Source organism: Molothrus ater, chromosome Z, assembly GCF_012460135.2.
Source record: "Molothrus ater isolate BHLD 08-10-18 breed brown headed cowbird chromosome Z, BPBGC_Mater_1.1, whole genome shotgun sequence".
Taxonomy (NCBI): domain Eukaryota; kingdom Metazoa; phylum Chordata; class Aves; order Passeriformes; family Icteridae; genus Molothrus; species Molothrus ater.
This window is the reverse complement of record NC_050511.2, coordinates 63,598,364-63,621,429: the sequence shown is the minus strand read 5'-3', so window position 1 is coordinate 63,621,429 and position 23,066 is coordinate 63,598,364. Positions and strand designations below refer to the sequence as shown.

The following is a 23,066-nucleotide window of genomic DNA, read 5'->3' as shown; positions in this document are numbered from 1 at the left end:
GGAAGCCAGTTATTTGCATTTTTCATCTCTGCAGATGTACAAATACCACAAGGTAAAAATAATGCATGTACAAAAAAATTGTAACAATGGCCAAGGGCTGTTTGCTCAATGTGAAAGCAGTTAGACTTTGTATATTTTCTTTTGGTTGTAGATTTCATTATTAATTTCAAAGTTTTTCTCCATCCTTTTTGAAACTCATGCACCAATGAACCACAAGTTCAGTCCTGGAGGAGAGAAATGAAGAAACAATGTGTTCAGGCCAGATATATATTTTTGTTAGAGAAGGCGATACTGGGAATGAGTAATGTTTGTTGGTTTTTTAACATGCTGATGGATCTGGTAAGTTTAAGGCAAAGCTGGAGGTAACTTTGTCTCCAGCACGCTTCATTTACTAGCAAACAAGGAAACTGCTTACATGCAGGCATTATAAGATTGAAAAGACAGCAAGTACCACAAACTTTTCAACACATACTTTGGAAAGTGTCCTTGTGTCATCCTGCAGCCCAGAGCCAGAGCCTAAGCCTGTTCCTTATAGTAATCCACATGGCACATTGGCCTAAGCTGCATTTCTCCACAGATTGTGGAGATTCCTATGATTCCTGCCTGCCTTCCCTATCAGGCACCTTTAGCCTGCAATTGTTACCTACATTGTTAAGGACAAATAACATTCCTTCTTCATGGCTTTTTCTCCCTCTCTGTCTTCACTGTGGTGACCTCTGGTTTCATTTTTTTTTTGGCATAACCTTGCACTAGGAACAAACTGTCACAAAAGTATAGATCAGATTTAGAGTCAGTTTGGTTTTTTGTGTTTGTAAGAATTCATACCTTTTTCATACCCAGGTTTCAATTAGAGATTATCACTGAACAACAAGCCTCAGTGCTCTTATGTATATGGAATGCTTGTGGCTTTTTCAGTTCTCTGCATTTCTTCAGATACAGGGAAAAAAAAAGCCAGATTAAATGATTAGAGTGCAGTACAAGTCTCACTTTCCTACATTTAAAATGTAACAAGACCCAGTGACTGCTGGAGCAATGAATCACCACAATTTACATATACAGGTCAGCAGGGAACATTCTCTCTCAGCTGAGAATGCAGTCAACACTTCGCTACTCCCATTGCAGCCACCTCTTGGCAAATCCAGATGTATTCCTGTTAGCGGTCCCTGAACCAGCACACGGGTGGTGTGATGAGGAGGACACACTTCCCATTGCTGGGAGGAGGCTGGAGCCCTGTGGGGACCCTTCCCTCTCTGAGATGTAGCAGGGCTTGGCTGGCTGCAGCCCTGCGGAGGACACAGGTGCTCCCCTTTCGAGTTGACAGTTCTCTTGGAGGCCAGTCAGAAGTCAGTGGCGGACCCAAGGTGCGGTCCTGGAGTTCAGGTGCACGTGACAAGCAAGAACACCTTATCCAGTGCTTGTAGGAGCGGTGTTTGCAGAGAGGGGGAGGTGCTCCCACCATCCATCCCCAGGTCACGAACCTTCCCGTGGACCCACTTTCTCACTCAAACTAAAATCGGTGGAGGGCGAGTTGGGAAGGAAAGGACCTTCTGCACCCCTCTTACAGCGAGGGAGGAGAGCGCCAGCGCTGGCACCGCACGGGTGCGAGAAAGGCGGCGGAGCCGGCGGAGCTGGGCTGGCTGCGGGAGGGGGAGCCCCGGTCCTGCTGCCGAGGGTGTATCGCTGCCACCGAGGGCCGTGCCGAGTACACAGTGTTCCCTTCCCGCCCCTGAACTGGGATTGAACTTCCCCAGCCCGCCGTGCACCGGGGACCGCGCCGATACCCTCCGGGGGGCGGAGGGAGAGGCAAGGAAGAAGAAAAGCAAGAGGGGCGGAGGGAAGGAAGTTCCAAAAGGGTTTATTTAATCGTAAGTACTTAAGGTGGGGTGTTGTTTGGGTTTGCTTTTTTGAGGTTGTTTTGGTGAAGGTTTTTGTTTTTGTTTTTTATTTCTCTGTGTGCGTTTTCTTTCTACGTTGAAAAAAAAAGCAAACAAAAAATTTCAAGGCAATCAGCATCCCTAAGCAAACACACTTTCAGAAAATATGTAGAAAAGAAAAAGACATTGCTTTTACAGAAATAGATTTATGGCACTTTTGTTTTTTTGCCTTCCTGCCATTGTTAAACAAGTACTTTTCCTTTACTCTTCTCTCTGACCCGAACATTATAATTATGTTTCCTTCCCGAAGGAAACCGAAAGTGCTGTGACCCCACACAAGAAAGAAAAGACCAAAGGTTTGACAAAGACCTCATCCCCACAAGTTGTTTTATTTTTATTAAGGTGCCTTTAAAGCAGGTGTCTTTCAGAGGTTTTGTGCCATTGTGGTGCTGGTTTCAGGCAAGGCTGTGTGCCCGTAAGAGGTGCAGAGGAGCAAATCAAGCAGCTTCAGCCTGCAGAAGGTCAATGTGTCAGCAGGCTCAGAAGTGTGCATGTGTTCCTTGGGACTGCATTACTGGGGCTGTCTCTGTGAAACCTTTATTAAAAAGGATTAGCAGCACACTTGGGTGTTTTCCTTGTTTAGTCAAATTAGGTTTGTGCCAATCTTGGATCAAAATGAATAATAGATCTTGAGAGATTTTGGTAGGCACTATTTTGTATAAGTGCCTATATTTCATGCAAGTATCACAGCATTTGGAAGACTTTTTGCCTTTCTCTGATTTAGTTTCATTATGGAGAACATGGAGATAACCCACTTGTTACAATTGTGTGGTATTCTTCACAGTAGGTAAAGTCACCACCTAGTCCAGTTTAATTCACTTTCAGTTGATTATTCAGAGCTATCTGGACACCATCTGCACATGTTGGGTTTGTTGTTTTGTGGTTTTTTGTAGTAAATTTGTATTCATATTATTGATATGTTATATCCTTAGTGTGTTCCTGTCCATTAACCACCTCTTAAAATCCTTTACAAATATTGGTTTCAGCCTGTTCAATAGCTAAATGATGCAACTTCTTGCAGTCCACAGTTCAACCGGATGGAGCAAGAGACTTTTTTTCTCTTGTTTTACTACTGTACTGTCCTGAATATAAGAAAAATTTCTTGCCTGTCAAATGCAAAAACTTGCAAAAAGCCACCACTTTGGAATTCTTTGGAATCTTTCCTCTCACCTTGGAATTCTTTCCCTGTGAGAATGATTATACTATGTCCCCTTTAAAGTCTGTGCATCCTGGCAGATGCATTCAGCAAGTGCAAGGGCAACTTCTCAGGTAGCACTTCCTCCAAGCCTTGTTCCAGTAGGGAGTGGATGCATAGGAGCACCTTTTGGGCCTGATTTGCACCTTTGGCAGCTGATTCCCAGCAGTACCCTGGAGCTGAAGCGACCAATGCAGCCTTGTTACAAGCTGTAAGGCCATGCACGGGTGGGGCCTGCAGGCTGGCCCTGCCTGATGCATTCCTTGCCTGCCAGAGAAGGAGGCTCCCACTCTGGTCCCTTGTTGGAACACATCTGTCTTCCTCATTCTCTTTCTAACACAGGAACTTCTTGCCCTTGTCCTTGTCCCACAGATATTCTTCTCCCTCTGCTTTTCATCCTTTATCATCCAGCTGCAATGACTTTTGGCTTTTCTCAGATATTACTGCTAGTGCCTAGCACTGCACTGGTGGCCACTTATAAATTCATGTGTTTGTTTCATCAGTCTTGTCATTTTATATTATCCACAACCCTTGAAAGCTACTTAAGACCTCTTTCCTCATGTTTACAAGGCTGCTGTGCCATAACTAGACCAAAAGTACTAAATGGCTCCTTCCTTTCTAAGAAGCAGCCATGTTTCATGGGCTGTGGCCCAGGACGTATGACCAGAAATGACCATTTCCCAGGATGGGGAGACAAATAAGCCCAACACAGCTGGAGCATTGCAGTGACTGGCAATAAACTCTTCAGGGAAATAGACAGGGAAGGAGATGTGGTGGGGCTGCAGCCTGAGCCACTCCCGTGCTGCCCTGCACGCTCTGGCTCTCCCCTGCACGTCCTCACACCGTTCTGCCGACACAGTTTTGCCATTTTTAGCAAAGTGAGTGGCCGCTGGATGTCACTGTTTGGTCTCCAACAGACAGACACACGGACGTTTTTCTCTGTCTCGAAATACAAGAGGTGGCATCCTTAAGGACAAAACCGAAGAAACAAACCAAATCAATCCAGCCACAAAGACAGAGCTCACCGGTACATCCCAGGACAGCTGGTCGTGGCACTCCGTCCTGGAAGAGCAGGTGATCCAGGAGCTCTGGGGACAAGCGGGGGCCCTGCTAAAAGAGAGGCGACACTGCAAGGCTGGGATTGCTGGCTGAAGCACGGGGATCCTCGGCTGAGGCACTCCATCAGTTTCAGGTCTGTGAACTTTGTACACTTAGTTCACTCAGAGAAACAATGAAGACTCCTTCACATGTGCAGCACTGGGAGATGGCAGATCACTTTGGCACTGGCCGTGCAAGGTAGAAGCACAACATTGCTCCCTCCAGTTCTTTCCCAGATTATCTCCTCTGACAGAAATCTGTGGGCAGATACTCATGTTTCCAATTTGCTGGTTATTCTCCCTGCTTGAAAGCTGCAGTTGCAGAGTGCTCAAAGTCTGCAAGGGCTGGATTGAAGCAGGTCCTGCAACCTGGATTTGTTGCTCTGGCCTGTGAGGTGTAAAAGTTTCACACAATCCTTCACGAGTCAAGCCACAGCACCTTCCCCTGCAAAGGCCTGCCCTGGCTTTAAACCTGCCCGGGCTTTAAACCAGGCCTGGACACAGAAAGGCTGAATAGAGAAAGCTTGTCTCTGTGAAAACCTTTTTCCCTCAAGGAACTTCCAGACATCTGCTGAGACAGGGAGCCACAGAAAAGGCTGTACTGACCATGTGCTGAGCACCTGGCATCTCTCTTGCACTGGGGAGTGTTGAGGAACCCAGTCCTTGGCGCTTGTTATTCAGAAAAAAAAAGCCTTGAAAGACAAAGAGATATGATAACATTGTCCTTCTCATTTTCTGAATTTCTGACACCATTTTCTTGTGTGCCATGAGGCTGAGCACTCGGCATGGATGGGAGTCAGTGGGAGCTGCCTTCTGAGCCACTCAGCAGGACTAGAAAGATCTCACGAGCTTATGCAGGGAGAACATGAGAAGGGACAAATCCCAATTAGAACTGGATGTGGGGAGAAAAGTGAGGACAAAGGAGGAGGAAAGGGCTGAAGTACTGAGTTCCTTCTTTGCCTCTCAGTCTTGAAACACGACCAAGCTGTTCTCTGGGTACCCAGGACGTGGTGCTGGAGGACAGGGATGGGGAGTGGGAGAAAGCTCCCAAGCTCCGAGGTGAAACAATTACAGCCACACCAATTAGACACTCACAAGCCTGTGGGGCCAGAGGGAATTCACACAAAGGTACTGTGGGAAATGGCAGAAATGTTCTCCAAACCACCTGCCATCATTTCCCAGCAGTCCTGGCTAACTGGAGAGGTGCCAGGTGAGTGGAAGTTAGCAAAAGGGATGCCCTTGACGTGGGCACTAGGGAGGTCAGGGAGCAGATCCTTTTCAGAGCCATGACACGGCACGTGCAGAACAAGCAGGGGGTCAGGGCCAGCCTGCATGGCTTCCTGAAGAGCAGGTGCTGCTTGGCCAGCCTGATCTCCTTTTAGGAGCAGGTGACCTCATCCAGTGGATGAGGAGCAGACTGTGGGTGTTGACTAACTGGATTTGAGAAACATCTTTGACACTGTTTCCTACAGGATTCTCTGGGAGAAAGTGGCTGGTGTGGCTTGGAGGGATGGCACTGCTCATGGAGTTAAAAACTGGCTGGTTGGCCAGGAGCTGCATGCAGCTGGCAGCCAGGCTGCAGTGGTGTTCCCCAGGCTCAGTCCTGGGGCCAGTCCTGCCCAGCAGCTGCGTCGATGGACTGGATGAAGGGATGGATGCCCCTCAGTGAGTTTGCAGTGACACCAAGTTGGGCAGGAGTGCTGATCTGCAGGACAGCAGGAAGGATCTACAGAGGGCCCTGGACACACTGGATTGATGGGAGGAGGTCGGTGGTGTGAGGTCAATGAGGCCAAGTGCCAGGTCCTGTGCTTGGGTCACAACAGTCCCTGCAGAATTCCATGGGCTGGGGCAGAGTGGCTGGGAAGCTGCCCCGTAGGAAAGGCCCTGGGGGTGTTGGCCCACAAGTGGCTGGACCCAAGCCAGCGTGTGCCCAGGCGGGCAAAAAGGCCACTGGCATCCTGCCCTGGATCAGCAGTGGTGTGGGCAGCAGGTCCAGGGCAGGATTTGTCCCCCCTGTGCCTGCACTGGTGAGGCAGCGCCAGGAATCCGGCCCTGGGCTTTGGGGCCCTCAGCACAAGGCACTGAGGGCTGCAGTAATTCCAGAGAGGGGCCCCAAAGCTGGGGAAGGGTCTGAAGCACAAGACTCATGAGGAATGGCTGAGGGAGCTGTGGGTGTTTAGCCTGGAGCAAAGGAGGCTCAGAGGGGCCTTATCACTCTCTAGAGCTGCCCTAGGGGAGGTTGTGGTGAGGTGGGGGCTGGTCTCTTCCTCCAGGGAACAGGTGAGGAACAGGTGACAGGACAAGAGCAAAAGGCCTCAGACTGTGCTGGGGGAGCTTCATCTTGGCTATGAAGAAAACTGAATTTTCACTGAATGCTTTCTCAAGCCTTGGAACAGGCTGTGCATGAACACTGGAGTCACCATGCCTGGAGGTACAGTATAGGAAAGCTGTTTGGATGTGGCATTTAGGGACCTGTTTACTGATGCACTTGAGAGAGTTAGGTTCATGTTGGACTCCATGATCTTTGTGGTTATTTCCAACCAAAACGACTCCATGATTCTAAAGCAGTATTCAGAAGCATACTACTTCAGGAAGTTACTTGGGCTTTTGTGGCTCTTGTCCCTTGAACCTGAGCAGCATCCTGAGTAAACAAGAGCTTTGCTCTCCATCCTCTGAGCCTGCAGCCAGTTCTGATCAAGCGTGCGTGCAGCTGATTTGGATGAAGGAGTTGATCTTCCTGAAAAATGGTGTTTTCTGTGCTGCAGTTCTACTGGATGGGGCAGTGATGTGACTGAGCTCAGAGACCACAGGGTCTCTGTGGGGGTAGTGGGGAGCAGGATGTTAGATGAACAGAGGTCTGGAATTAATTGGTGTGCTGCATAAGAGTCTCTGATTAGGCACATTGGTCTCCAGGACATGGATTTGGGTTTCTTGTGCCAGGCAATGTTGAACTTAAGGTCTGGACGAAAAGTCAGGGTTCAAGGCACAGCTGTCTTCCAGGTATATAATATATATATAACTGTATTTGGTATTTGTTTATGGATTTATATATTTTGTGTTCTTCCTGACAGTTTGGAAAAACAGGGTTATGCCCTCACAGAGCTGTTGTTTTGTTGTGTTTTCTTATTATGTGGTATTCTTGCTAATTGCAACAAGGGCATTTTCTGACAGTTGATTATTTTTTCATCACATAGATTGTTTTTACATCTGCAGTAAGAGTTGGCATGTTTCATTGCAACTCTGCTTTGCCTGCATATCCTTCTCTGTACATATTATTGCCTGGGCTCAGTTTTTCCAACACTTAATAATGTCTCACCCTTACATTCCCAATTTCCACAAATACTGCAGAGATCTTATATTCTTCAGATGGATGAGACTATTTGTCATAATAATTTTGCTTAGTCCTGACTACTGGCTATGACATGAACTAATTTAATCTCTAATTACTCCACTTGATAGCTCTTTAAATTCAGAGGGCTTTGTCTTATTCATCAGGGTGCTGTGGCACCTCAATCTTATAAGGAAAATATTGCTTCTCCAAGTGAATTCTTTCAACATAGCAGCAAGTATCAAATTTTGCATGCATGGAAATAGACGGTAAGTCTCCAACAGCTCAGAGCTTGCTGTATGCAGCAGTGTGGAAGATCTCACTAATAATAATTTTCTTTCTGTTTCACTTTATTTGGAATAATGGGAAGGGTTGCAACCATTTCTGACAATCTTGTCAGGTTTTCTCCCAGTTGGGAAGTCGCACGCAAAAAAATATATTTTCTCAATTTTCAGTTGTCTTTGCATTATTAATTTGGCACAAAACTAGAATGGTCCCACTGTCTGACATGGAGTAAGACTGTTCAAGGAGGAGGGAGTTATCAGGTCAGTTGATTGCTCACATCAAGCTGTTATTTTCCCTATGTCAGGCCTCCAGCTGGGTGGGCCAACCACCTCCTCTATGCTGTGTTGCTCTCTGCCTTGTTGGAGGTAGAGCTAGCAGGGTAGGCAGCCACTTGGAGTTAGTAATCTCTATTGTGATGACAGCTGATGAGCTCCACATTGATGAGAGAGAGAGTGGACAACAGTTCCTTCCACTGATACTGTATTGCAACATCAATAAAAAAAGCCAGACAGAAGTGAGAATTGCAGAAAGGGATAGATAATCAATGCCTGCTCTTGCCCCTTGTTTCTATCTGCAGGTCCACAGATGTAAAGGTCATAATTCTTTTATTTTTCAGAAGTGAGGCTATTGTCTGTGTCTGTGAAGGAAGCAGCTGTATGCTATCAGCATGAGGCATTGTGGTCGGGGTGAGCTCAGGTGCGCGGAATCCTGAGGGAGTACACAGTGCAATCTCTTTTGATGCCACTTGGAAATGGGGGTGCTGTGTCCTTCCCCTCCCAGAATAGCTCTGCTCTGTCATCTGGCTCCTGTCTGGCAAGGCTCCAGTGCTTCCATCAGCAGTAGCATTCCCCACCCTTTGGCTTTTTCAACTGTTGAGTCCTTGTCTCCTGTAGGAGTGAGTACTGATGGCTATCTACAGCTCCTTTCCCTTTCACCTTGTGTTTTGTTTGAAGGAACAATGAGACCTGACAGTAAGACATTTCATTTCTGTAATAGGGATTGTTTGTATTGGAACATCAAAAATGTAATTTAGACATTAAACATGTATGAATATGCATGTCAAATGTATATGTGCACACACAGATATGTGTGCATACATATTTCTTATATGGCTGTAGCAGAGCTTTGTCTATCTCTCTATGCGCTTTTTGAGAGACAATAGTTGGTAACTTTATGAAAGTTTCTGATATCATTAGCCCATCAAAATGGCTCACTAATCCTCATTTCTATTGCTTGTTCAGAACTGTTCCAGTTTTTGCATCTATTTCCTACAGTCATCTCTGGGCCTTAGTTTTAGCATGAGATCTTTAGCCTTAATGGCAGCATGTAGCTCTGGATGAACTCTTCTTCCTCTTCCAGAAGACAGACAAACTTCTTTTGTGATCTGTCATTGGAAAATCATGCAAACTTGGATCAGAAGGCTGAGCAGTGTTAAAGTAGGCTACATATTTTTTTTATACTCCTGAATATGGGTATAGGGATGCTTTTAATCTCTGTCAGGTTTTTTGAATATATAATGTATATTCCATGGAATCTATGTGAAACCAGACTTAACAGGTCTGGCAAGGCAGAATTTTCTTGGGAAATGTTCTTCATCCTAAGAAGAAGCTGCAAAAGAACCAGTAGGAATTGCTTACAGTGGTGCAGCAAGTGTTGAAATCAGGGAACTTACTCAAATGTCTGAATGTGAATATAGGTGCCTAGATTTGAAATCTTGGGCCATGATAGAATAAACTCAGGAATTTTTACAAGCAGTGCTCTATATCTGTATCATGTTGTGAACTTTGAGCTGAAGATGTTTGACTATGGTGATTATAATCTTTACTTGCATAGCTAAACCATATATGTAAAAAATCATGTTCCAATTATCTGGAACTACTTTCCCTCCCCAGATAAGTAATCTTTCAGCTAAAGATAAGAGAGAAGAAGTTTTAGAATTAGTTTGGCCAAGCAGAAGTTAAAGTAGTATTAGTTTACAAGTCTAGCTATGAGATTTGTCTCACACCTTTACAGTGAGTGGAAGGTGTCTTCCACATGGAGTCATTGCAAAGGACCTTTTTAAAGAACATTTTTATGGCAGCCATATGGAAGTTGTGGATAAAAGGCAAAAGAGTAACTCTGGCCATATGCCTTCTTTCTCCTGCTGTATACTATACTATAGTACAGTCCAATAACTTTTAAATCATTTGCAGCTGCAGATAAAAGACTGATTTTTCCTGAAAATTAAAGTAATTTTGTATCCTTTTTTTCAAGAACAAAAAGGAGTCATTAGGACCTCTATGACTGTTGTGCTCCACAATAGACAAAGCTCTTTTATGGATCAGATACAGCCTGTATATAGAGCAGGTGTGCTCACAAAATGTGCTTGAAAGAGAACAGGATGCTAAATGGATTTATGCCTAGCTTTGTTACATTTGGAAATTCTCTCTTTGTGTTGCCGCCAAAGATGCTATTTCAGGCTCCCAGGTTTCTCCAGTACCATTTGAACTGAACACTTTGTGCTTAAACCCCTCTGAGAGGTGACAAACAGGACAATAGAACTCCCTGTCTATTTCAAATACTACATGCAGACAAAAACATGATACCAGGTCATTTACCCAAGCCATGGGTTATACCCACTGCTGGGGCTTGTGCTCCTTGCAGGATCCTCTCAGGGAGAGACACAGCCACATCCCAGGCTGCTGCTGCTTGCAGTCACCTCTCTGGGTGAAGCAGAGTCACTATTCTTGCTCTGTGCTTGTGTTGTCACAGAGGTGGGGAGCCCAGGGTGGGGAGGAGGACCTCTCTGTGCAGCACCTGCGCAGGTATCAGCTAAAAAAACCAGACATGAATGTAACAAGTCAATGTGATAAGGGAATGTAGGAAACAGACAAGTAGAAGGAAGTAATTTGACGGCACCATACCACTCCATCAACAGGTTGGCTAGATGAGTTTTTTGTAGGCATTGAGTCTTGCATATAACCTTGAAAGACTTCTGGTAGAGTTATGAGGTCCCTCAGAAGTCCTTCCCGGGCATGGAAAGAAGCCTGTGAGGGAGGCTGACATCATTCCTGACTGGAGAAATAGAGAACAGGCAGGGGCACAAAACTGGAAACAAATACAAGATCTAGAGATGAGAATGGCAGTCATGTTTGTGCAGTCATAGCCACAGCGTATGTTCCTCTCCTCTGATTGTTGGTCACTACTGAGAGTCTGCGATGGCAGTGAGGACAAATGTGCCTCAGACCAGCAAGAAATTGTCTGCTGCAGCAGTTTGGATTTTAGAATTTATGGGGTTGTGGTTTCATTAACAAGTTTGGAGTTAAACTCTAGCCTAGCCACTCTGGGGTTTACTATTGTAGTTTATAATTTTGTACAGCAATAAACAGAGGAAAAGATAGCTCCCTGTTCTGCTGATGGGCAAGATCAGATGCTTGTGTACGGGCTATAATATTAAAACCAGATCATAAATTAAAGAGGTCACAATCAACTTGAAAATCCTTTTTTCTTTCTGACATAATTTTCCATATTGCTGCTGATAAAAGAAAGACAAGATTATTTCAGTTGCAGTACCAGCTGTACTGTTTTGTTAACATTTCCGTGTGAGGTGTAACTTCTAGATTAAACTACCTTTTATTTTTTCCTCAGGATATTGTGTTTATATAGGTCTTCTGCAACAGTGCAGGAGTTAGGGGCACTGACAATCTTGGGAAATTCTTTAAAACTAATTTCAGTTGTTTAAAAAGGAAATTTGTCTATCTCCTTTTAGAGTCTGTGTATCACACAAATCCAAACACTAACCTATTTTTTTTCTCTTTTTATCTGAAGGTAAGCCAGGATTAGCAGTGCTGAAGAGGAATGAAATATAATTGATGTGAACTTAAAGGTAAGAAGGAGTCCTTTCTGACATATTCCCTCTCAGATTTTTGGCAACACAGAGAGACTTTACTTTCTAGCAATTTAATTTCTTGCAATTGAAGTAATCTGCTTGAGGCTCAGAAACAGAACTATTGCTCATAGAACCATTTCCCATCTTGGCCTTCTTTGATGTCTGAGAGGCAGGACAGAGGGATGAAGATGGATGGATGGAGGAGACAAGTGGGGCTGGGAGCTGGGCAGGGGCAGTTGTGGGCACCTGGTGGTGGGAAGCTGTTGGGCTAAGAGCGTTAATTGTGAAAGGAGAAGGCTGGCTACCCGTCCTGACTGCTGACCCTGAGGGTGACGCCTGCTTCTACCAGTCACTGCATCAAGCACAAAGCTCCATCTATGCTGTAATTCTATATCCTACATGTGAATGGGCTACACTTTGAGGTGCCCATATAGTCTCAGTTACACCCCTGAGGTTTGTGTTCAGCAGATTTAATTATATGATTATTTACCATTTTGTCCACAGGATTTTCCCTCAGACTGTGCAGGAGATGGAATTGCTCTGGGGATGAATAAGAGGTGTGCAGCAATAGAAGCATTTGTCTGCAGGAGTCAGATTTCATTTTTTTCTGGAGTCTGAAAAAGCTGATTGGTATCTAACACTTTTTGTGGGGAAAAATGCATTTGGGGTTTGATGTGGCTTTTAAAAATTTTCTTCTTGAATTGGTATTAGAATTATGGGGTTTGTTTTGCTTCCTTGATGCCTGATGCATAAACTAATTATGACAAGACCCTACCAGTCCTGCGCTATTAGGTGAAGCCTCCCTTCCCCTGCCTGGCTCACAAGGAGGCGGAGAAGGCTAGAGGGGAGGCAGATGGCAGCATGCACAGACAGGGAGGAAAATGGTCTGATTTTGGGAGAGCTCTTGAAGAAGGACTCTTTATGCTTCTGCAGTTTTTCTACATCCTAAATAATGTATAGTTTTCCAAAAGGGACATTTTCTGTCACAAGATACTTCCCCTGGAAAGCTTCCAGTCAGGGGTTCTGACTGACACAGGAGATTCCAGGAAAAAAAAAAAGGAAATGATGGAGAAGACAGGGGTCCGTCCATGTTTCTGCCACAAAGCTGTGTTGGTTTTGGTTAAGTTGTTGTACATTAAATTTCCACAGTCACCAAATCTCCCCTGTTTTACAGACAGCTGCATTGAGGCCATTTGTAAAGGCAACATATGTTTACAGATGTAGAAAACAGCACCTAAATTCAGTATAAAACACTCTAGAAGTTTAGAAGTCTTGATGACAAGTTTTTCAAATAGGGTTTTCACAAATACAAGCCTTTTGGTAAACAGAGATTATCAATATTTATTCATGTTGAAGTTATTGTGGAAATAGATTAATTAATGATAACTGAAAATAACTATCACAGAAAAAGTCATAATAACATAGGGACAAGTTGAACTTTGAGAGCAGACTGAGGAAGCTGTGCAGGCATTGATGAGAAAACAGCATAGGTGCTCATACTTTAAACCAGTGCTATGGGTGGATTGGGGCAAGGAAGGAGAATTATTTGAACAAGTCACAAAGGGAATGCATGGAGGACCTTTTCAGGGCTTTGCAACTTTAATAATGCTCTTTGTGGAGCACAGAATGTTGTGTTGTGTTGGTATGTTCTGTTCCCCCTGTTTTGTAATGGTTCTGCCCTGGTTCTCCCTCCCCTCCCTGCTACTGTCAGTTACCCCAGTTCCTCCCCGGTTTCCCTGGAGATCAATGTATCTTTTTCCAAACCCCTCCCCAGTGCCCTGCCAGTCACTCTCTGCCACCACCTTCTTCTCTGGAAACTTCTATCTAGGGCATGGACTGATTGGCTCAGAGGCCAGGGCCTCTCCTCCAAGTTGTTGTTATTGGTGTTTTCCTTATGTTAATCATTTGTACCCCACTCCACCCTGCACTCCTATTTGCCTGAAGACGGGCTCCTCCCCTGTATCCCTCTCCCTTTATAAGTTGCTGTAGCCCCTCCCTCACTGTCTTTGGTTGTTGGCTTCCCTGGGAGTTACTTTAAACCTGGACTGTACCCCAGCTGGAGAGTGCTCTCTTATTTCCTGCTGGTCGTAGCCAGAGGTGGCCACGTCCTCCTGCAAGGAAGCATCACTGCTATAACGCAGGGTGCTCTCCTTAGGCGCAGTCCCAAACTGTCCCACTGAGACACTGGGAGAGTGGGACAGTGGCCCCCGAGCTGCAAGCGGTGCTGGCCAGCTTGCCGGGACACTCGAGAAGGTTGGCCCTTCTCCTCTCTTGCCACACTGCTTCAGTTCTTGGCGCCCAACCTGATGCCTGAGGGCATCACAGGACCCCGCGGACGAGACTTTCAGTCTCATTGGCCATCGGACTACCCCCGTGGAGTAGACCCCTTTCTGGTGGGTGGTGCTCCAGGGAACCAGGAACAGCAACTCCTTGCACCAAGGAGTCATTCCCACGGCAGGAACCACTGTGCCCAGATTTTCTTTGGTCTCCACCAGATTCATAAGTATTTCTTCTTTTTTGCCCTTTCTTTTTAGCCCTTTTTTTCCCTTTGCATCGCGGGTGGTGCTAAGGGTTTTTTCCTCTTGGCTGTGCAGCCTTTCTCTTTCTGACAGGGGCCAGTGTGGGGCTCTTTCTTATTTTCTTTAAGTGTTTTTCTGGGACGGTGGGTGGATTGAGTCGTCCCGTTTGAAATCTTTACCATGGGTGCTCGGTTTTCGGCAACTCAAAAGAGAGCTTACAACCAACTTGCGGCTATCCTTGCGGGGCGGGGGGTGTTTGAAGTTCACAAAAGAGAGTTAAGAAGTTTGATAAGATGGCTGTTTTCCCAGATTCCCGAAGTTTCCCCTGATCAAATTTATAACCCAGGTGTCTGGGACGTTGTGCATCAAAAATTACAGGATTCTATAAGATCGGGGGAATCTTTGACTAAAATTGCCTATTGGACATCATAAATTAGATCATTGTTAAAATCAAATTCAAAATTGGGAAAACAGTCACTGTTCCCCAGTTCTCCCTGTTCCCCTGCTCCCAGCCCCTTTTCCTCCCCTGCTTGTCCCAAGTCTGGGATTTTGAGAGGAGCAGCTTACTCCAGCAAGGCGCAGGGTGTCCACCATTCGCCTGGCTCCCTCAAAGCTCCCATACCCCCCTGCCCTAGGAGTCCTGGCCAGACTCTTAGAGATCCGTTTCTTTCTCCTTCTATCCTGGTTTGTAAGTCGCCAGTTAGAAAATCCTCTGTTAGGTTTTGTCTACCTCCACAAGATGGCTCCAATGGAGCTCAAGATGGAGGGAGCCACATGTTTTTTCCCGCCCTTTTCCCTTCTTCTCCCCACAATCCCTTTTGATCCCAGAGAAACCCCTTCCTGTTCCCTGACTCCTCCCAGCTTCACTCTGCTCCTCCTCCCTCATTAGTCCTTTCCATTTCTTCCTCTTACGAGGCACTGCCCTCTGACTCCTCCCTTGGGGCAGGGACCGTAACATTTGGTATCCCCGCCCAGTACTCCGCCCAGTCCCCCGCCCAGTTCTCCGGCCACTCCCCTCTCAGTTCCGGTTCCCATGCTCCTCCTTCCAGTTCCCATGGTCCCGGTTCCGGTTCCCATGCTTCGGGGCCCGGAGGGAAAAGAGTGGAGATCCGGAACCCAGAGCCGGTTTCCATCCTTACTGCGGCTTCGGTCACTTACCACCCTGAGAGAGAGGGGAGACCCCAGGCCCAATGGACCCCTTTCCCCCACCATCTTATTAAGGAGCTTTGCAAGGTCCAAAAGGATTTCTCCCGGGAGAGAGGGTACTTCAGGGAACCCTGAGGGCCACGCTGACAGAGTCAGAGGTTACCCCCTCTGATCTGCGGCGCCTTTTTTCATGCCTCCTGAACCCCACTGAATTTGTTATGTGGGAGGAGGCATGGAAAAAGGAGGTGGTGGGGCTCCTACCCTCTCTCTGGGACAATCCCCGCCTGGGGGTTGATCTGGACGGAGAGGTCATTTCCACAGACCATCTATGTGGGATGGGGAATTGGGCCGATGGGCATTCTCAGGCCAGGTCCATTCCCCCAGAGGTGCTGAGAGAGAGCACGAAGGCTGCTGAAAAGGTGTTCTTGGGGTTGAGGTCAGCTGCACCCCTTGTCACCTATTCAAAGATTTTTCAGCATACCGATGAGTCTTTCATATCCTTTGTCGAGTGCCTTCGCAAAGCCATCGACCTGCAGGTGCAGAGCGAGAGGGCCAGAGTGGAACTTCTCAAGGAGGTAGCGTTTGCCAATGCCAATGCTGCCTGCAAAGCTGCCATTTTTAGTCTGCTGCTGGATCCTCCTCCGACTCTGCAGTGCATGCTCAAGATGTGTGCCCATAAAGTCTTGCTAACACCTGGAGACAATGATCTGAAGAGCTGGCCACCACCTCGACGGATTGCTGCTGCTGATGCCACTAATAATAGATGTCGCACCTGCAAATCCAGCTCTGCCTCCGGTTGATCCTCCACCACATCCCAATACCCCTGGACCAGCCCCGAGGGGGACTTCCCCATGCCACCTCTGTGGGAAGCTGGGGCACTGGATGCCCAACTGCCCGCTGAGATCTCAGTTTTTAGAATTTAAAAAGGGGCAGCGGCTCCGGGGGGATTCCCAGCCAAAAAAACAGTTTTCAAGCGCAGTCCCCCCCTGCGCGATGATAAAAATAAGGTGGGCCCCACAACACCTTGCAGAGAGGGGAAAGAGGGAGAACACCTATTAGCAGGCCTGCCTATGCCCACAACCGGACTTGACTTTACTATACCAGATTAGACGTGTCTAGATTGTGTTCGACCTCAACCTATTCTTACTGCTCTTTATAAAAATGCTCCTTTCAGGTTGCAGCTGACTGAGCTGCTCCATCTTAAGGACTCAAACTTCCATCTGGTGACCGTGTGCCCGGAATGCCCAGGTAACTGGGGACGAATTGGACGTTGTAGGTATGTTGTCGTCGGAGATACAAAATTTACACCGCTCAAGATAAATATCATCCCGGGTCTCCTAACATCGGACCTGGGGCAATTCTCCATAGGGCTTTACTGTGTCCGCCCTCCCCTCTTCCTGCCCAAAGGCCAGGTGGTGGCGCAGGCCATCCCGATGCCAGAGTTAGGCCTGAGCTCAGAGCTACCTTTCACATCATATCCAGATCCTTATCCTACAGTTGCCTGGGCTCAGGTTTTGGGGAGGGACAAACCCAGAATTACTTGCCAACTTTTGAAGGGGGGACACCAAAAATTGCTTAAAGGTCTGTTGGACACAGGGGCAGATGTGATGATCGTTCCCTCTTGGGAATGGCCATCGCATTGGGAGTTGCAGGACGTGGCTGGTCGCATGCAAGGTGTCGGGGGTATGCACTTGGCCAGACAATCGAAGAGCGTCGTACAAATTAAGGGGCCGGATGGGCAATTGGCATCTATACGCCCATTTGTTTTAGACTATACGGAACCCCTGTGGGGGAGAGACATCCTTGCCCAGTGGGGAGCCCGAATTGACCTTCCAGCGGCTCCTCTGGTTTTTCGGGCAGCGGTCACTGAGGAGCTCTCTACCTGGAAACTGAATTGGAAATCAGATGAGCTAGTATGGGTAGAACAGTGGCTGCTCAACAAACAAAAATTGAAGGCGCTCCATGAGCTCAGCTCCAGGAGCAGCTACTTAAAGGCACCATAGTGGAGTTCATGTCACCCTGGAACTCCCCAGTGTTTGTCATCAAAAAACCTAATAAGGATAAGTGGCGGCTCCTTCACGACCTCCGCAAAATTAACAACGTTATCAAAAATATGGGTCCTCTCCAACCAGGGATGCCATCCCCAACGATGCTCCCACAAAATTGAAACTTGGCTGTTGTAGATATAAAGGATTGCTTTTTTCAAATTCCCCTACACCCTGACGACACCCCACGTTTTGCCTTCACGGTTCCCTCCATCAACCGTGGAGCCCCAAGGAACTGCTACCATTGGTGTGTTCTTCCACAGGGAATGAAGAACAGCCCTGTTATCTGCCAGTGGTATGTGGCTCCCTTTTTGTCCCCAGTTCATACAGCCGTGGAGGACGCAATTATATACCATTATATGGACAATATTCTCATTTGTGCTCCAACAGACGACATACTTACCCATGTACTTGACCTGACAATTGATGCATTGGCTGCTGCAGGGTTTGAGCTCCAGGAAGACAAGATTCAACAGATTCCACCCTGGAAGTACCTGGGCTTGGAAATTACCAGGCGGACCGTTGTTCTGCAAAAATTGGCTTTGAAAACTAATGTTAAGACCTTGGCAGATGCCCACCAGTTGTGTGGGTCTTTGAATTGGGTAAGGCCTTGGCTAGGAATTCCAACTGATGACCTAGCCCCTCTTTTCAATTTATTGAGAGGGGGAGAGGAGCTCAGTTCTCCTAGGTCACTTACCCCAGAGGCACAGATAGCACTGGAGAAAATCCAAGAGTCCATCTCGACCAGGCAAGGATCAAGGCTCAAGAGACCCTTTCTTGATCATAGAATGGGTTTTCCTCAGTCACCATCGGTCCAAGAGAATGACACAGCCACAGGAGCTCGTGGCAGAACTGATCCGCGAGGCGAGATCGCGGATCAGGGAGCTTGCAGGTGGTGATTTTGACTGCATTCACATTCCTATTCAATTGAGATCGGGCCAATTCAAAAAGAAAATATTTGAAGAACTGCTTGAGGAAAATGAGATGTTACAATTTGCACTGGACAGCTACACTGGTCAAATTGCTGTTGATCGGCCGGCCCATAAATTAGTCAATCAAGATGTCCAATTTTCTTTGTCTTTAACAAGGGTTCAGAGCCGAACCCCCTTTGAAGGCGCTGACTGTTTTCACTGACGCGTCTGGAGCATCCCACAAGTCTGTGATGACTTGGAAGGATCCTCAAACTCAGCGGTGGGAGGCTGATGTTGCTAAGGTGGAGAGTTCTCCACAAGTAGCTGAGTTGGACGCAGTCGTCAGAGCTTTCGAGAGGTTCTCCGAACCATTTAATTTGGTTACAGATTCCTCATATGTTGCAGGTGTAGTGTCCAGGGCAGAAAATGCAGTTCTTCAAGAGGTGTCCAACATCCCTTTGTTCAACTTGCTCTCAAAATTGGTTACATTAGTCTCCCACTGAGAGCAACCCTTCTTTGTGATACACGTCAGATCACACATCGACCTGCCGGGGTTCATCGCAGAGGGCAATTGGAGGGCTGATGCCCTTGCTGCTCCAGTCCAGATGGCCCCGCTCCTGGATGTATTCAGCCAAGCAAAGATTAGCCACCAGCAATTCCATCAGAATGCCCCTGGCCTTGTTCGCCAATTCCAACTTATTCGAGAACAGGCCAAGGTGATTGTGGCTACATGCCCCCAATGCTAATCTCATCAGCTTCTGTCCCTCAGCTCTGGCGCCAACCCCAGAGGGTTGTCAAATTGTGAGGTGTGGCAAATGGACGTGACTCACATCCTTTGGCCAGTTGAGTTTTGTTCATGTTTCTGTGAACGCTTGCTCTGGTGCAGTCTATGCTTCTGCCCACACAGGGGAAAAAGCAGCAGATGTTGAAAAACACCTGGGTCAGGCTTTTGGTGTCCTGGGCATCCCCAAGGTCATCAAAACTGACAACGGCCCAGCGTATAAATCCAGGGAGCTCAGGAGCTTCCTGCAGCAATGGGGAATAGAGTACCAGACCGGCATCCCCTATTCCTTGACAGGCCAAGCCGTGGTTGAGAGGACCCACCAGAGCCTAAAAAGAATATTAGAACAACAGCGTGCAGCAGTGAAGGTGGAGTCCCCTCACGTCCAGTTGTCTAAAGCTCTATTTACAATCAGTTTTTTAAACTGTTCATTTGACAACATGAACCCTCCCATTGTACGGCACTTCGGTCACCACAAACAGCTGCACCTGAAAGCCAGGCCTCTGGTTCTTGTTAAAGATCCAGAGACCTGGAAGACGGAAGGGCCATTTGACCTGGTTAAGTGTATCCTGGGGAAGGGGATACGCTTGCGTGTCCACTCCCTCGGGGCTGAAATGGGTACCGTCTAAGTGGGTCAGGCCCTTCCTTCCCAAGAGAGCAGAAAAGGTCGGAGTTGTGGCACAGGTTGAGGAGGCCTGTTGGAGGAGGAGGTGTGAACCCTTTATGTTAGACCTTGATCTCCTTTAAGGGCAGAACCGAAGTTTTAAGTTTGTTTACTTAACTTTATTCTTTTATTGTTTTAGTGACCCGAACCCAATGGCTCCTTCCGCACCCAGGGTCATCCTGCTGGCAGCAGCCCTCTAGTCCTTCATTCCATCTTCAAACCATTGGATCGTCCCTCAGCCCAAGGCCAATGTCTGGCAAACGCTCGCACGAATCCTTGGTCAGGAACATATATGCCTCAACAGTGCATCAGCAGAGGACCTGATGTCGTCCTGCCTTGTGGGGATCCCTCTCCCTCCTAATGATCTACCTTCCCCTCTTAATGCCTCCCTTACAGCCCTGATGCCCACAAAGATTGCCTCTCCCGTTGACCCTAGAAGTGCCTGGAGGAATGGAATCAAAGGGCTGGCCTCTTTAGATTCTGAACCCCTCAAATGTGATTTGCTCGGCTCCGCCAATGCCTCCCTTTGTTTTCAATTTGTGTTCACCCCAGTCCCCGGGGATAAATGGTTTGAATCGGTGCAGAAATTTAAGAAAAAATATACTGCCACTGGTGCAAAATAGTTGCCCAAATATATACTCCATCCACCTTTGGTGGCAAGCCTCTGTCCCTACTGCATGGTGTTTTCTTAATTTGCGGAGACCAAGCATGGGCAGCATCCCCTCTCACCTTATCGGAGGCCCTTGTACTTTTGGACAGCTGTCCCTGTTTACGCCCAACAAAACCCAAATTGATAATTGGAAAGCAAAAAATGCCACACTGAATTCGGCCCGCTCTAAAAGAGATCTTAGAGATCTTGACTCGGAGTGTGACTCCGAAATTATCCATTGATCCAAGCCAAAGGGAGTTGCGGTCACTGTGTTTTTGCCCTGGGTGTCCGCAGCCAAGGCTGTAGGTGAATTCACCCACCTAGAGCGTTGGGCGGCTAAACAAGCCAACCTTACATCAGCCGCGTTATTGGACCTACTATCGGAGAAGGAAATAACAAGGAAGGCGACACTCCAAAATAGAGCAGCCATTGAGTTTCTTGTTCTGCTCCATAATCATCAGTGTAAGGAGTTCTAGGGCCTCTGCTGTCTCAACCTATCATCAAAGGCCAAGGATGCGAGAAGTTCCATCAACAAGATGCGAGAGCTAATTCATGACATTAAAAAGGAGACGTCAGACTGGCTGGGGGACATTTTCAGTGGATGGGGTCGATTATAAAGACAGTGCTTTTGGTTCTTTTAATTTTAGTTGTGGTATTGATTACCTTTTCGATTATTTGGAGTCTGATTAAGAGACTGCTAATCAGGTTGGCGCACCCTCCGAGCATCAACCAGGTGGTGAGCTCAGATGATGGACAGTCAGATGATGTGCCTGCCGCAGAGGAAGATCAATGGGCGTCAGCCCCGATGAGCCACCCTTGGTTCGGGGACCTCTACCCCAACTCGGAACTTGACAATCAAGTTCAGTTTACTTCGTTTTAGACTTTCCATTGTTTTTCTTTTTGTTTTAAACAAAAAAAGGGGAGATGTTGTGTTGTGTTGGTATTCTGTTCACCCCAATTTTGTAATGGTTCTGCCCTGGTTCTCCCTCCCCTCCCTGCTACTGTCAGTTACCCCAGTTCCTCCCCGGTTTCCCTGGAGATCAATGTATCTTTTTCCAAACCCCTCCCCGGTGCCCTGCCAGTCACTCTCTGCCACCACCTTCTTCTCTGGAAACTTCTATCTAGGGCATGGACTGATTGGCTCAGGGGCCGGGACCCCTCCTCCAAGTTGTTGTTATTGGTGTTTCCCTTAAGTCAATTATCTGTACCCCACTCCACCCTGCACTCCTATTTGCCTGAAGACGGGCTCCTCCCCTGTATCCCTCTCCCTTTATAAGTTGCTGTAGCCCCTCCCTCACTGTCTTTGGTTGTTGGCTTCCCTGGGAGTTACTTTAAACCTGGACTGTACCCCAACTGGAGAGTGCTCTCTTATTTCCTGCTGGTTGTAGCCAGAGGCGGCCACGTCCTCCTGCAAGGAAGCATCACTGCTATAACGCAGGGTGCTCTCCTTGGGCGCAATCCCAAACACCGAGAATGGGACAGTGCCCCCCGAGCTGCAAGCGGTGCTGGCCAGCTTGCCGGGACACTCGAGAAGGTTGGCCCTTCTCCTCACTTGCCGCGCTGCTTCAACAGAAAAATGATAGTTGGTAACTAGAGCTCCCCTAATATAATAAAATACATTCTAGTATTTATTTTAATGGTTACAGTTTTGAAGGACCTGCAAGCTTGTAGGACCATTGAACTGCTTGTACTAAAACATGTATTGTATCCCTCTCATATAGTCTGAATAACCTACTGTGGCTGAGTCTGTGACCCTTTTGAATAACCTCAATAACTCAGTTGCAAAAGGTCTATTTTGCTGAAGGAGAAAAATTCAACTTCCTGCGTATTTGCATTTTGAACTATCCAGAAAGGATTAAGTACTAAACATTTTCAAATATCCAATCCCAACTCACAATTTAATTACATTATAATAGAAATATTAACTTCTGATTTCCTCAGCCTCGCTGGGGAGAAGACCCACTTTATCCTGTCACCTAAAAGCTTGTGCATGTTGTAAGGCATGGATTTTCCTTGAAGTCTTAACTGAAGAAGTTTCAATTGCTAGTTGCATAATCTTTTAAAAAACATGCCTGAGATTCATGTGTACAAAAATTAATTTCCCAGAGAAGGATTTGGATATACTCCAATTTGTCAAAGAATTTAAAATGTCCTGTTATTTTATTATCTGGTCAGAGAGAATGAGCTGCTTGCAACTAGTCAAGAGCTAAGAAAGCATTTTTCAGATATTTGACAGATCATTCAGCAGGCAGTGACTCTCAGAAGACCAATATCTGCCCCAAAAGTCCATGTAGTGTATGCTAAGAGAGGTGAACTTAATAAAAATAAACTACTGTATTGATAAAAAATTGGCCAAAACATTACCTTACCAATTGTAACAATTCAATGCTTACCCTAGTACCTCTATTTACTTGTAGGACATTTCTTTCTGGCTTTTATCTATCTGTATATTTTCCAGTGTTTTTTTACAAAAATAAAGTGAATATTTTCAAGATGTAGGAAAAATGTTAAAATTTTTTCCTGCTTTTTTTTTTTTTTTTTTTTTTTTTGATGGCAGCTGCATGTTGAACAAATGCAGGTAAGAAGCCCATAGAAATGCATGTCTACGGTTTTAGAGGAAGGGGAGAAGTCTGAATTAAGTACT

At 46.6% G+C, this 23,066-nt stretch overlaps 1 long non-coding RNA gene across 2 annotated transcripts; it reads left to right on the top strand.

Annotated features, from left to right (window-relative positions):
• Positions 1-1,737: 1,737 nt before the first annotated feature.
• LOC118699594 (uncharacterized) lies at positions 1,738-22,914 on the top strand. 2 transcript variants are annotated; one of them, XR_004982102.2, is made up of 5 exons: positions 1,738-1,865; positions 11,647-11,704; positions 12,212-12,264; positions 16,547-16,620; positions 19,913-22,914. It is a non-coding gene; the product is annotated as an uncharacterized LOC118699594 (long non-coding RNA). The 2 variants fall into 2 exon arrangements; XR_004982101.2 differs by having other exon boundaries at positions 16,547-16,648.
• The last annotated feature ends 152 nt before the right edge of the window (positions 22,915-23,066 follow it).